The sequence below is a fragment of the Amborella trichopoda genome, chromosome 10, assembly GCF_054954075.1.
Source record: "Amborella trichopoda isolate Santa Cruz 75 chromosome 10, AtrichopodaSantaCruz75HAP2 v2.0, whole genome shotgun sequence".
NCBI lineage: Eukaryota > Viridiplantae > Streptophyta > Magnoliopsida > Amborellales > Amborellaceae > Amborella > Amborella trichopoda.
In genome coordinates, this window is record NC_142345.1 from 33206317 (window position 1) to 33220970 (window position 14654).

Here is a 14654-nt window from a genome sequence, read left to right on the forward strand (position 1 = left end):
TGTCCGGTAGTGTTTTAATTTTCATTTTTTTTACTGATCGGAATGATCTGAAATTTGGAGAGTGTGTACATCTTAGTGAGACACACTTAATAAAAATATGAAAAAAATAATTCACAAAATATAAATTGATCAAAATATCTTCGTAAATTTTTGGGGGTATTTTGGTCAATTTTTCTTTTACAAATTATTTTTTTCATATTTTTATTAGGTGCGTATCATTAAGATGTACACATGCTTCAAATTTCAAGTAATTTGGATTTGTAGAAAAAAAAAATGAAAATATAACACTATCGAACAACTGTGACCATGCGATGAAATTTAGATGGTAATGAGAGGAGACGAAATCACGGTTCATTTTTGCCTAAACGTTGGGAAAAAACATTGAGAAGAGTTTTCTTATATTTAATATCTGAAGTTTTAGAGACCAATGTCAATCTCTATCTCATATGTGTGTGGGGAAGCAACGAATGTTAATCTCTCTCCTCTCTCTTTCTCATATGTGTGTGGAAGCATGAAATTAGAAATTTCATCGTTAAATGTCTGTCATTTTGAAATGAATATTAATCTCTCTCTCATGCGTGTATGGAAGCATCCAGTTAGAAATTTTATAGTTAAAACGCTTGTCAATTGGGTCCTTTTTAGTGGAAAAAAATATACATGGAACAAAGAAGAAAGTGAAAAAAGTGGATTTGTAGGTGGAATCAAATATGCATTTTTCTATTGGAAAACGTATTCGGTTATTAAGGAACCATCAATATGCTTCTAATGTTGAATTAGGATAAACTAGGAAACAAATAAAGCATCGGATCAACCTTTTTTTTATCTAGTTCAATAATACTGCTTATAATGTTCAATTAGGATAAACTAGGAAACAAATAAAGCATTGGATCAAACTATTTTTTATCTAGTTCAATAATACCGCTTATCGCAGTGAAAATTTTCTATCCTTTAACTCAAAAGCTTCTTGACCTCAAGCATCAGTGGAGCATCTGCTCAAGGTCCTAGCATCTGTTAAAGGACCTAGCGGTTTAGCTAAGTAATGCCAGGTCTATCTAAGTACCTAATGTGTTCCCCAACAAGGGTTTAGGGTTTGTAGGAGAAACTATGCTCTTCTGGAGTGTCTGTACCTCATGAGGGAGATTGATCCCATTGGAAACAAATGCTTCTCTATTTGCATGCCAAAACATAATTAATGAAATTGTCATGAATCTCATCAGTTTGAGGGTGTTGATATGTCCATAATCTACTGTTCCTTCTATTAAACAAAGTACTTTGCAACTAAAGAAATGAACTGCCCTCTTCCTAACACTTCCTAAACAATGATAGTGACATCATACATTCTTTCTCTAGGACCAACCTGAAGGTACATTAGGCAAATTTGACTCATGCTATAACTTTTGTTCATTATTGAAAATTGAAAGATTGAAGAAGATGTTGTACATAGAATTAGAGCTGGGTGGACGGAGTGGATATGTACAATTGGAATTTTATGTGATTGTTGCATATACCAATGAAGTTGAAAGGCAAGTTCTATAGGACAATTGTGAGACCAACTTTGTTTTATGAAGCGGAATGTTGGGCGGCCAAAAAATAATATACCCATAGAATGGGTTGTGTCGGAGATGAAGGTGCGTGACAAGATAAGAAGAGATAGAATTCGAAATGAATACATTGAAAAAATTTAGGTGTGACACCAATAAACAATAAGATGAGAGATAATAGACTTAGGTGGGCTGGCCATGTGTAAATGCAGTATAACACCTGTTAGGAGGTGCGAGTTAGTTCAAGTGGACGGCTAAAAAAAAGTAAAAGGTCGACCTAAAAGGACATAATTGGAAGTAGTGAGAAAAAATATAGAGACTTATGAATAACAGACAACGATTTGTGCTGTTGATCCCAATTAGTTGAAAAAAGACTTCGACGATGATGATGATGAATAATAACTAATGGTAATCATTGAAGACTCAGTTGAGTCTTACAGAGTCAAACTCAAGGTGGGAAAATGGTGATTCGTACCTTTTCAAACCAAGGCAATGTTACCCTATGTTTTTGTGGGAAAATGGTGATTCGTACCTTTTCAAACCAAGGCAATGTTACCCTATGTTTTTGTGAAGGCTGCCCCTTTTGTTTGGCGAAAAGCTTTAATATGTTAATGTGTGTAGGGGCCTTAGATGAACAAACCTTTCTACCCAAAATACCCAAAATTCCAAATTTTAAGAATATCTCCAGAAAATAAAAATATTAAAAAATCCCTTAAAAATAAAAAATATATAAAAATTTTCCAAAATTACCAAAAATCAATTTACTTCAGCTACCCCTAGCAAATCCCAAATTCCTAAACACCAAAGTGGGAAATTACAGCAACTGAAAGATCGAAACTAGAAAAAATGGCCCTTTGAAGCAGATCTACCTTGTCCGGTGAGATACCGATACTGACATATACCAAGCAAGTGGGGCCCATATTTCCCGAGGAGACCTTGACGTTGAATCCCCACTCGGTGTATCGACGCATCAAGTCGAACGAGTAGGCATCCTTCGGCAAACATATAAACTAGAGGTCTAAGGGGATCGACTAAATTCTGGTCTGAGAAATTCACAAACCCATCTCCTCTGTAAGTACGTTAGTACTTAATAAAATCAAATTGAAGTTTCTTTTCCCATTTGTGTGTTCTCTGGTTTTGCTTTCTTTTATTTGGAGCCAAAATTAAATCAAATACACTCAAGCACACAGATGCACGCCAGAGGGGTGAACAATTGGGAGCAACTCTAATGGCACCAGTCGAATATCAATTCAAAGTGTTACAATGTAAATTGAAGCACATTCATCTATGGATTTCCAAACTATCTTTTCCCATTCCAAGTAAAATTTGAGTCCCTCATTTGACCCTAATTTAAAGCACATGTACCTTGAGGATTTTCAGACAACTCGCTTCTGTGTGGATCGGGCACTAGTAGTACAACTCGGATAATTTAATCCTTTCGTCTCAGTCCTTGAGAATGTTTACCCCAAATAGTTGTGATAATACTCGAATGATGATGCTCTCAATCTTTGCAGATGGTTTAAAAAGAAATTAAAATGATTTGGATTCTTAAAACCAACCATGGATGTGGATGATTGAAATGATTTTGGTTTTTTAAGGGCCCGTTTCGATCCCTCGATTTTTTAATCCTGAAAAAGTCAATCCTAGAATTGAGATTTTTTGGAATTGAGAAATGTCAATTCCCTGTTTGGAAAATGCAAATTCCTTATTTGGATGTCTGGAATATCTTTTTCTTGGAAATGTAAATTCTTTTTCTCTCTCTCTCTCTCAATTTTTTGAGATGATTTCTCTCTCTAAAATTTGATATAGTTTCTCTCTCTAAAATTTTGAGATACTTTCTCTCTTTAATACTTAAATTTTGAAATAGTTTATCTCTTTAAACAATTTCAGATAGTTTGTCTTTTTAAACAATTTCAGGTAGTTTCTTTCTCTAAAATATAATATAGTTGCTCTCTTTAAAATTTTAAAGTACTTTCTCTATCTAAAATTTAAAATTTGATATAGTTTTTTTCTAAAAATTTTAAGATAATTTCTCTCCAAGAAATTTTAGGTACTTTCTCATTCTAAAATTTGATATAGTTACTTTTTAAAATTTTAAAATGCTTTCTCTCTCTAAAACTTAAATTTTGAGATAGTTTCTCTCTCTCTAAAATTTTCTAGTAGTTTATCTATTTAAAATTTTAATATATTTTTTCTCTCTAAAACTTAAAATTTGATATAGCTTTTCTATCTAATTTTTTTCACATAGTTTCTCTCTGAAAATTTTAGGTACTTTCCCTATCTAAAATTTGATGTAGTTTTTCTCTCTAAAATTTTAAGATATTTTTTCTCTAAAACTTAAAATTTGTGATAGTTTATTGCTCTAAAATTTTCAAGTAGTTTCTCTATCTCAAATTTTAATATACTTTCTCTCTCTAATATGAATAGTTTATCTCTCTAAATATTTCAAGTATTTTCTCTATCTAAAATATCGTATAGTTTATCTCTCTAAAGTTTTAAGATATTTTCTCTCTCTAAAACTTAAAATAAGTGGAATTGACATTTCATAGAAATGATCCATTTTTTCTCAATTTTAAAATGAGCATTCAAGAATCCAACAGCAATGTCAATTCCAAGAAAAGTGGCTCCTGAAAATTTGAATCCAATGAGCCAAATGGGCTCTAAAACCCATGATTTGTGACAATTGCAGGTCATTTTTCAACCATTTTGCTTTAAGTCCATTTATGTATTTATTTTGTGTATTTTTGTAGAGGTGAGTAAATATGACGTGAATATTTTGTGATAAAAAAAAACTCCCATGTCTTTGGGCTCCTTACCAAGGTAAAAAGTGGCCTCGCAAGATCACCAATTCCTTTCTTCTCCCAAATGAAAAAAGGTTCCCATTCAAATTCAAAAGGGAAGAGTTTATATAGAGTTGAGGCTCTACATAATCAAATTAGAGCCTACCTTAATAATTTCATTACATGAGGTTGTTTTGATGTCCAAATAACTTCAAATTGATTATTTCAACGTCAAGCTGCATGGACATTAGAAAAAAATGGATTTCAAGTTTTGAAAATAATGTATTTTGTAATGCATTTTTGACCATCAATTTTCAAGATTTTTAAGTTTTCATAGATCTGTCGGTCTACAACATTTTTTAAGCTTTAAACTTTATAAGTAAAAATGAAAATATATTTTAAAGCTATCATACAGATTTCCATTATCCAAACCACTTTTTTCGATACTATTTGAAGTTAGGCTCTAATTTGATTGTTTAGAGCCTAGGCTCTATACAAACCACACCCATTTCAAAAATGGGGGAGTAAAGTGCCCTACCCGTTTTCCCTTAAAAGCCATTGAAAAATCGCCGACCCGGATCAAAACCGTCTGATTCAGATCGGATATTGTCCAATGCGATCCGGATCCAATCATATCGGGATCTAAAAGAATCAGGTTTTTTACATTATTTTAATGTAAAATTTATTTTTTAATATAAATTTATAACACAAATGATATAAAATTTAGTTTTAAATATAAATTTATAACACATACATCGGGAGATTGTCAAAAGCTATCAGGATCCAATCATATATCGGGATCTGAAAGAATCGGGTTTTTTATATTATTTTAATGTAAAATTTATTTTTTAATATAATTTATAACACAAATAATATAAAATTTATTTTATAACATAAATTTATAACACACATACCACCATCTGTATTCACCATAAATACCTATCAACCCCAATAATGAACACACAATTCTCCGTGGGCGACTAAGAGAAAGATTTTTATATGGGTATGTCAGTCTTTGATTGTTGGATGCGGGACTATTCGTGCTTGCTTTTTAAGTATGTAAAGTGCTAAGAGATAGGGTATAAAGGTTTAGTTGGACTAAGGCAATGACAAGAAAAAGCTACAAAATAGCTTTCTTTCTCTAGCTAGTTCTTCTACTTCATGCCAATTTTTTTTTTTTTATCACAACAATAAACATGATTGGATTGTGGCAAACAAGCCAATTTTTAATTTTTTTAATTTTTATTATATTTATTTTTTTCTATTTTTTAGGGTAAATTTTTTTTTTTTTTGTTTTAATATCATAACATTAAAATTTATAAGGGGTTTTATTTTTTTAATCCTACGAAATGGAATTACTTAACCAAAAAACAAAAGAAATGGATTTTTTTTTCTAATAATTTTGAAATCATGTTTATTATAATAGTATAATTAATAATTATATAAACATCCAAACAGGAAAACAATGTCTCAATATTCATCTATTTTTATAAAGTAATAAGAATACATAATGTATCACTTCTAATTTCTTTTAGAAACTAAAAGAACACTATTTTTAAATATTCATAATGATTTTTTTGAAATATTTTGAGACAAAATTTGCTGATTTGGCTGATTCTCCTAATTTATTGTTAAATTTTTAGATTTTTAAATTAAATGATATTATAAAATAAATTTCAAATTTATTTTTATTTGTATATTAAAATAATGATAAAATAATAAAATACATACTAATAATTCTATTTCAATGTATAATATTGTATTTAGTTAGATTTTAATAAATATTTGATGAGAATCTTCATACAGGAACGAACATATCAATATTCACATATTGATGAAAAAAATAAAAGTTAATAATGTAGTACCCCTATTTCTTATTGGATTATTAAAGAACAATATCTATAATGAACTTTAATCAAAATTTTAGATTTTTTTTAAAACTTAATCATACCGATTTGGCTGACTCTCAATCCGAATCGCCGATTCACTGATTCGCATGGGCTTTTTAGGTGCCCGATCTGGGGCACCGATTCGTTTTTTAAACCGTTGCTTAAAAGAAATAAAAAAATAACACAATAGGTTTAAGTTACAACCCTAGGGACATTCAATTCCATAACTAATGAGAAAGGGTATTATTCCCCTTGGATTCATATGTAGATAGCCATCCTTTCTTCATGATATATTTTTTTTTATGGATTTTGAATTTAATGTATCAGGTATATATAATCTCTAGCATGGAGATCATGATTGTGTGAAAAAGAAATTTCAAAAACAAAAAGAATATGATTTTTTTAGAAAATTTTTAAACTGCCTTTCTTTTGGAGAGACCACAACTCCACGTCCATCTTTAAAATGGATATGTGATGCCTTGGGAGACACAAATGCTGTTATTTGTCCCCGGAGGCAAACTTCTTTTCCTTTCAATAATTGAAGGACATTTCTTTCACGAGGGCTGGACCGCGTGCCTACATATGGTCCAAGAAGTATAAAGCATCCATCTTTATATGGTCCAAGAAGTATAAAGCATCCATCTTAAAGATGGATGCAAGTAGGTGTTTCATTTAAAAATAATGGAAATTAACTTTTCAAATGTTTTTTTATTAAAATTATTATTTTTAGTTTTTAAAATGTACTTATCTTTTCATATTTATGATCTCCATGTTTTTGAAAGAAAGACCTATGTGATCTTTCCTAGGGGAATATAATTTTCTTTTTAATGATAATAATCACCCCTTTTTTATTTTGGCACTTACAGATGGTATTTTACAATATATAAATATTTCAAAATAAAATAGGACAACAATAAAAATAAAACTCAACCTCTTGATGCCATTTTTATAACTTAATACTATGTTTGATAATATAAAATAAAAGAGCAAAGTAAATAAAAGATGCCGGAGATTACCTCAGCGGGGCTTATTACACCCCACACCAAGTCATTACATCCAATGGCACGGGATCAGCGGTCTAGCTTTAACCTCAAATCGGGAAAGCTAATTTCGGCCAAACTAGGTAACCACCCTCAAATCTCTACAAAACTCTAACTCCAAAATAATTAGGCTCAAACACTAATTTTTCCACCCCTTAGTGTTTTTAGGTCAAGATAAAGAGAGAAACACTAATTTTCCCAACCCTTAGTATTTTTAGGTCAAGAGAAAGAGAGAAACACTAATTTTCCCAACCTTTAGTATTTTTAGGTCAAGAGAAAGAGAGAATGAGACCTAGGGTTGGGGCGTCCCCCCTATGGGTCTTAGGAGAGAGAGGGTTAGAGAGAGAAAATCGGAGAGAAGAGAAAGAGAGAATGATACCTAAGGTTGGGGCGTCTCCCCTATGGGTCTTAAGAGAGAGAGAGGGTTAGAGAGAGAAAATCAGAGAGAAGAGAAAGAGAGAATGAGACCTAAGGTTGGGGCGTCCCCCTATGGGTCTTAGGAGAGGAGAGGGTTAAAGAGAGAAAATTGGAGAGGAGAGACAGAGGGGCATAGCGCCTAGGGAGGAGAGAGAGAGTTTATGAGAGAGAGAGGTGTGTTGAGATAGGGGGAGAGAATCCCTATTTATAGTGAAATTTAGGTCCAGGGTTTTTTTAAGGTTTCTCATAGTTTGTCTCTTTCTTGAGATTGAATATGGACCGTTGATCAAGGTGACTTGTGAGGTGAGAGATCTGAGTCATCTATTCCATAGATGTGCCATCAACATTATGGAAGGCGCATGAACCATTATCCCCATTTCCTTAAACCATTTTCCCATCGATATATTTAAATAAATTAAATCTATTAAATATATCATACGTTTCATAAAGTTGCATTATCCATCTCATATATTCCATAAGAATATATCAAGAAATATCAAGTCAATATATTCTATCAATAATCAATATAAGATATGGTGAATATTTCCCAAACTATATTTGCCTATATGCTTATAAGATGAACTTTCCAAAAATTACAAAACTTAATAACAAAGTAATAACAAAGGAAGCAATACGTGGGGCGTGCCACCCATATGTGGCATATGTGGGCCCCCACCCATGTGCACTATGGGCCCTCATGAACATTTTATAAATATTTTGAAATTTTATTTAAACATTATTCAAATTTTATATAATTTGTAAAATCAATAACTTCATTTTTATAATTCCAAAAATCATAAATAAAATATTAAAAGATTCATAAAAATTCAAATAATAAATCTAAAATAATTTCTATAATAAAATGAACACAATTAAATTAATATGATGGGAAATAGATCCATATGGTTCAGGAATTCTATCAACGATCACGGGGTACTCCACCTTTGATTATGGAATACAGACCACACTTGCTTTATTAAACTAACCCAGTGTTTTTCATGACCCACAGTCTAAGCAGAGGCTCATTAACGGGTTACCAAAGTCTGGCCGATGAGCCAAGAGGTCGCTATCCCAGTCTGTAGATTACAAGTCCTCCCCTAGAGACGAGTTAATGTTCCCACGACCTGATGCGACCACAGCTCTACGGTACATAGGGGTATCTCTTTCGCACATGCATATGCTTCACCCAAATATGGATAACTGATTTTTCCGAATGATCTATCGATATGCATGCCGTGTGATGAAACATGGATGAAGATTTGGCTCCCATCTCTGTAGGCCTACCATCACACACAAGGGTCAACTAGCATAAGTTTCGACCTCATCAAGGGCTAATCCAAAACCCTTCTATTCTTTATACCCAGGTACCTTGGGTTTTCCAACCAACTGGCCTAGATCGTCAAGCATAGTCCGGTATCAGCAAACATCATTTGCTTAGTATGGTTCACGAGATACCACACTCTCACTGAATTTATGTTCCACTGTAATAAATGTTTTTCATTACACACTCATAAGGCCTTTAAAGGCCACATAAACCCAATATGTTAGAGCTTAAGTAAAAAAATCCATCTCAAAAATAGATTTATTAATAGGCCCGCATTCTACATATGCGGGCTCGGTCGTATAAAAACCGGGTCCATAATTGAATTACATCAAACGAATCAGAGAAGAAACGAAGAAATGTTGTCATGATAGTCACAATCGTCAATTCAAAGGATGGGCGGAGAGAGGGAGTAGTGGGACCACCAAAACTTACCAACGGTTTACTCTCTTTGCATGACCAGTCCAACTAAGGAGACTCTAGCAATGAGTGCATTGTGATTTTCTACAGTACTATAACACCACCCTAGCCGTCAGATGTCAAAAATGAATGCCTGTGGTGTATTATCCCATTCTCAACTATCCATAAAAAAATTTGACAAAATTTGAGTGGACGAACAATACAACCGAATATTGACATCAAGCAGCTCGGCTGATGTCAAAGTACTATAGGTAAAGGTGACAATGGACCGGGCCAGCCTTGCCCCTTGTCCCCATAGGCCCGACCGTGCTGGGCCAAAAACAAATGAAGAAAAAATAAAAGAAAAAAAAAATTGTAAAAAGAGGGACAGGCTGGCACTAGCCCAAGCCCAAGCCCAAGCCCAAGCCCAACTCTAGCTCGGCCCAGACCTTACTTTTCTAAGACCGGGCCAGGCTGCCCGCCCATAGCCAGCCCTATAGGGACTTTAATTGGTTCCTTTATTGGCTTTTGGCATTTCATGCAATGGGAGACTCTCTGAAGGCACTAATGAGAGTGACATTAAACGAGAGTCATCTAAAACATTACCATTACATAAGAGAGATGTAGAGAAAAATTTAGAAAAGGACAGCATGTTAAGCAAAGCAGAGCACCATTGAGGCAAATTAAAGATCAAAATTATGGACAAATCAACAGGATGGTCTATGTGAGATCCAAACCAAAACAGATTGAGACAAAGTGGAGAAAGAGAGAGAGAGAGGTATATCACAATGGGTGCTAGTGTTGGACTTGGAATGTACAGTAGGAAGCTATCTATGTATATATAATGTTCAATACAACAGGCCAATGCTTCATTGCATAAATTGCCTAATTAAGCATTCCGAAAAGGAAAAACATTCACTCAGAATGGCTGCTAGAGTTGCTTCACCACTCTCTTGCTTGTGCTTGGCCTTGTTTCTCGTGCACCTCTGGCTACCCTTTGCCACTCCCTGCGGACTAGAGGAGAAATCCTTGTCGTCGATGTTGGTGAGGTTCAAGCAAAGGATGACTCTTCATGGCCGCCAATATAATGATGTCCAAGAGAGGGAGCAACACTTCTCGATATTCAAGAAAAATATCAAATTCATAAACTCTGTGAATGCCGAGGAGCAACCTTACAAAGTGAGAGCAAACAGTTTGCAGACCTCAACAAAGATGAATTCACGGTTACACACATGGCCTTCAATGCTCATGCATGTGCCATGAGGGTTTTTGATGCTCATGTTTTTTTTTTTTTTGGATAATTCAGTGCGGAATACGTGCCCCTACCTTTTTGTTGCTTTATTGAGATGCTTTGTGGTTTTTGAAAGTATCAGTAGAATGAAAGTCACAACATGCAACTGAGGCATGAGGGTAATGCTACCATGACCTTGCCCCTTGCCCATAGTGATGCTCCCTTTGGGTATGCTAATGTTCTACCACCAGACAGAATGGATTGGAGGAAGAAAGGCCTTGTTACTCTGATCAAGGATCATGGGCATTGCGGTTAACTAATTAATTTCCTTATAGTTTCCAAAAGAACGATATGTTCCCTTTTTTTATTTGGGAAAAGTTTATATAGAGCCTAAGCTCTAAATAATCAAATTAGAGCCTACCTCAAAATTTTCACTAGAAGAGGTTATTTTGATGCCCAAATATCCTTAAATTAATCAAATCATTATCAAGATGCATGAACTTGAGAAAAAAATGGATTTCAAGTTTTGGAAATAGTGCATCTTGTAACACATTTTTTGACCGTCAATATTTAAGTTATTCAAGTTTTCATAGATCTGCTCGATATACACTATGTTTTAAGCTTTAAATTTTATAATTATAGATGAAAATATATTTTAAGACTAGTCAAAGATTTCCAATATTGAAACCACATTTTTCTACACTATTTGAAGGTGGGCTCTAATTTGATTGTTTAGAGCCTCGGCTCTATATTTCTTTTGCTTGCTTTCATAAACTTAACTGATTAATTTCCTGATTAATTTCCTTATAGTTTCTAAATGAACTATATGTTCCTTTTTTCTTTTGCTTGCTTGCATACATTAGCAATGTGTGTGGATTTCATGCCCTAACTATTTAGCTAAGAAATTGAGAACAAGAATTACTAGATTTTCTTTTGCTTGCTTAGCAATGTGTGTGGTCTTGATGCCCAGGAAATGGAGAACAAGAATTAGTAGATTGCGACATGACAAGAGAATATCAGGACCGCAATGGGGGCCTCATGGGTGATGCATTCAAGTTTATCATTAAGAGCCATGGCCTCATAATTGAGGCTTACAAGGTTGTTGATGGCACGTGTGACATCAACAAAGTGTCCTCTCATTATTTTATAACCAACCGATGGGATATTTGATAGCTTAGGTGTATCATAAAGTTCGAAAAAATTTCTTTTGAAGTTTGAGCTTGGTCAATAGAATAAATGCAACCATTCAATTTCACATCTAATAGTCAAGATTAATTACGACCACTTTGTACCAAAGGTAAATGGTCTATACTTTCTCATATAATTGGTTTTATATTAAAAAATCTAAATATATATTACCTTGTCACCTTCCCCACCTAATTAATACTCATATTTATTAGAGAGAAAATAATAAAAACCCCAAATAGAAAATTTTTAGCATTGCATTTAACGATCCTCAATGGCAAATTTTCAAACTCTTAGCATTTCTCTAGATGAACAAACTCGTCTTGCAACGATGACTTTGTGAAAATGCTACAAGTTACAATAGGCCATCACATTTGTCTTTCATTTACTAGATATCAGAATTAGATACCATATGAAGTGGTCCAAGTTTTTCTATTGTTTTTGTTTTCGTCCATGAAACACGAGTTTATTTGTCATTGTAATGCTGGGAAGTTCAGGATTATAGATAGTGACACTAATTTATTGCTCATGGTTCATATCTTATCCTTCTCATCCATATTTGATAGAAATGTGGTTTGGTTTTCAAATCTGATACTCATCATCAAATGTGGTTTGGTTGATGCAATTGCCACGAGCTTCGCATATGTTGCATCATATTAGATTATTTTAATTACTACGTTAATCCCAATGGATAAACCTAATTGTTTACTTAACACAACAAAAGATATATGTAATATAGGGATACACCCAAAATACATATTACAAACCCAACCAGGACTTTATTGTGTCTTAAATCACAACTGATAAATCTATGCTGGTAGGGTTTTATTGTCTCAATCAGAACTGATAAATATATGCTGATACATATATGCAATTTACGGATACACCCAAAATACATATTACAAACCCAACTGGGGTTTTATTGTGTCTTTTGGTAGGGTTTTATTGTGTCTTAATCAGAACTGATAAATCTATGCTGATACGGAAGTGAGTGCGAAGCGAATATAAGGTGAGATTTTAATAACAAGAATCCCCATAATTGGAAGAGATCCAATGATTCTGCTCCCCAAAGAGATCTATTCTTCGACATCTCCTAATCTTCCATGGCATAAAAACCAAAAAACCTCTCTTCATCATGGTTGGACAGTTCATGGTTATTTTGATGCGCCTTGATGAATATCCCTTTCCAAATGGTTGGACAGTTCGTGGTTATTTTCATGCGTCTTGATGAATAATCCATACCATTTTTTAAAAGAAAAATTACATACATATCTGTTATACTTTGCGTTATTACGGATGTACCAAATAGTTTATGTTATTACATGTATATCCGTTTTTTACCTTTTATAATGTAATTTTCTTAAAAAGACGACTTTACTCTTTTTCGGATGTTGAATAACCGAATTGGAGGGTTTTTCAGATGTTCAATATCCAAAAATAGGCCGAAGGTTTAAAGCTCACATTCCCATTTTCGGGTGTTGAACATTATAATTGAAGGGTTTTTCGGATGTCCAACATCCGAAACTATTTTCACAAGGAATACAATAAAACCCTTCAATTCAAATGTTCAACACTCGAAAATAAGAATGGGAACATAAACTTTCGGCCTATTTTCGAATGTTGAGCATCCGAAAAATCCTTCAATTCGGTTGTTCAACATCTGAAAAAGGGTAAAGTCATATTTTTTAAAAAATTGCAGTATAAAAGGTAAAAAACGGACATACATGTAATAACAGAAACTATTTGGTAAATCTATGAAAATGCAAAGTATAACGGATATTATGTAATTTTCTCATTTTTAAATAGTAAAAGGTTATTTTTATATGTTTTGATGGATATCCCTCACACTCTTTTCCGAATGAAACTTTTTTTAAAGGAAAACGTATATATAGAGCAGAGGCTTAAACAATCAAATTAGAGCCTACCTCAAAAATTTCATTAGAAGAAGTTTTTTTGATGCCCAAATATCATCAAATTGATCATCTCTATATCAAGATGCATGGATTGGAGAAAAAAATAGATTTAAAGTTTTGGAAATAGTGCATCATGTAACGCATTGTGTGGCCGTCAATTTTCAAGATTTTCAAGTTTTTATAGATCTGCATGATCTACACTATTCTTGAAGCTTTAAATTTTATAATAAAATATAAAAATATATTTTAAGCCTATCACAAATAGTTTCTGTATTGAAACCACATTTCTCGACACTATTTGAAGCTGTGATTTATTTTGATTGTTTAGGGCTGGCACCCTTTTTAAATAGTAAAAAAAATGTTATGGGCTTATCTCATTTGAATGAAAATGGTTAAAATGATAAACTATCTGTTATCATTTTTTAACACAAAATTAAGAGCAACCTCAAAATGATAAATTATCTGTTATACTTCTTTAACACAAAATTAAGCACAACCTCATGTATTAGTTTAGAAATTTATTTCAAATACATTTTATTTACCTGCATATTCTTAAAAAAAAATGATAAAAAAAACAACACCTTTCTGTTCAATGCTATTTCAATGCTCCATCTGTTCAATACTATTTCAATGCTCCAGACAGGCTCGAAAGGGACAAAGCAGCCTACTAAAGCGTAATCGTATACGTAGATAATTAACATTGAAACTTTTTTCTTTTTTCCAAATTCAGAGTTTCAGTATACTCTTCAATAAATTCAGATTTAGGCATGATTTTCTTCTTTTTTCTACAAAAGATGCCATCATTCTCTCCCGTTTTTCTCTCTGCCTGAAATTTGAGATTAGTTATTTAAAACTATAAAATATGACAACATAAATCAATTTCTAAAAAAATAAATTAGTTATTTCTCTTCGATCTTTATCTATTTCTAAATTAGCTT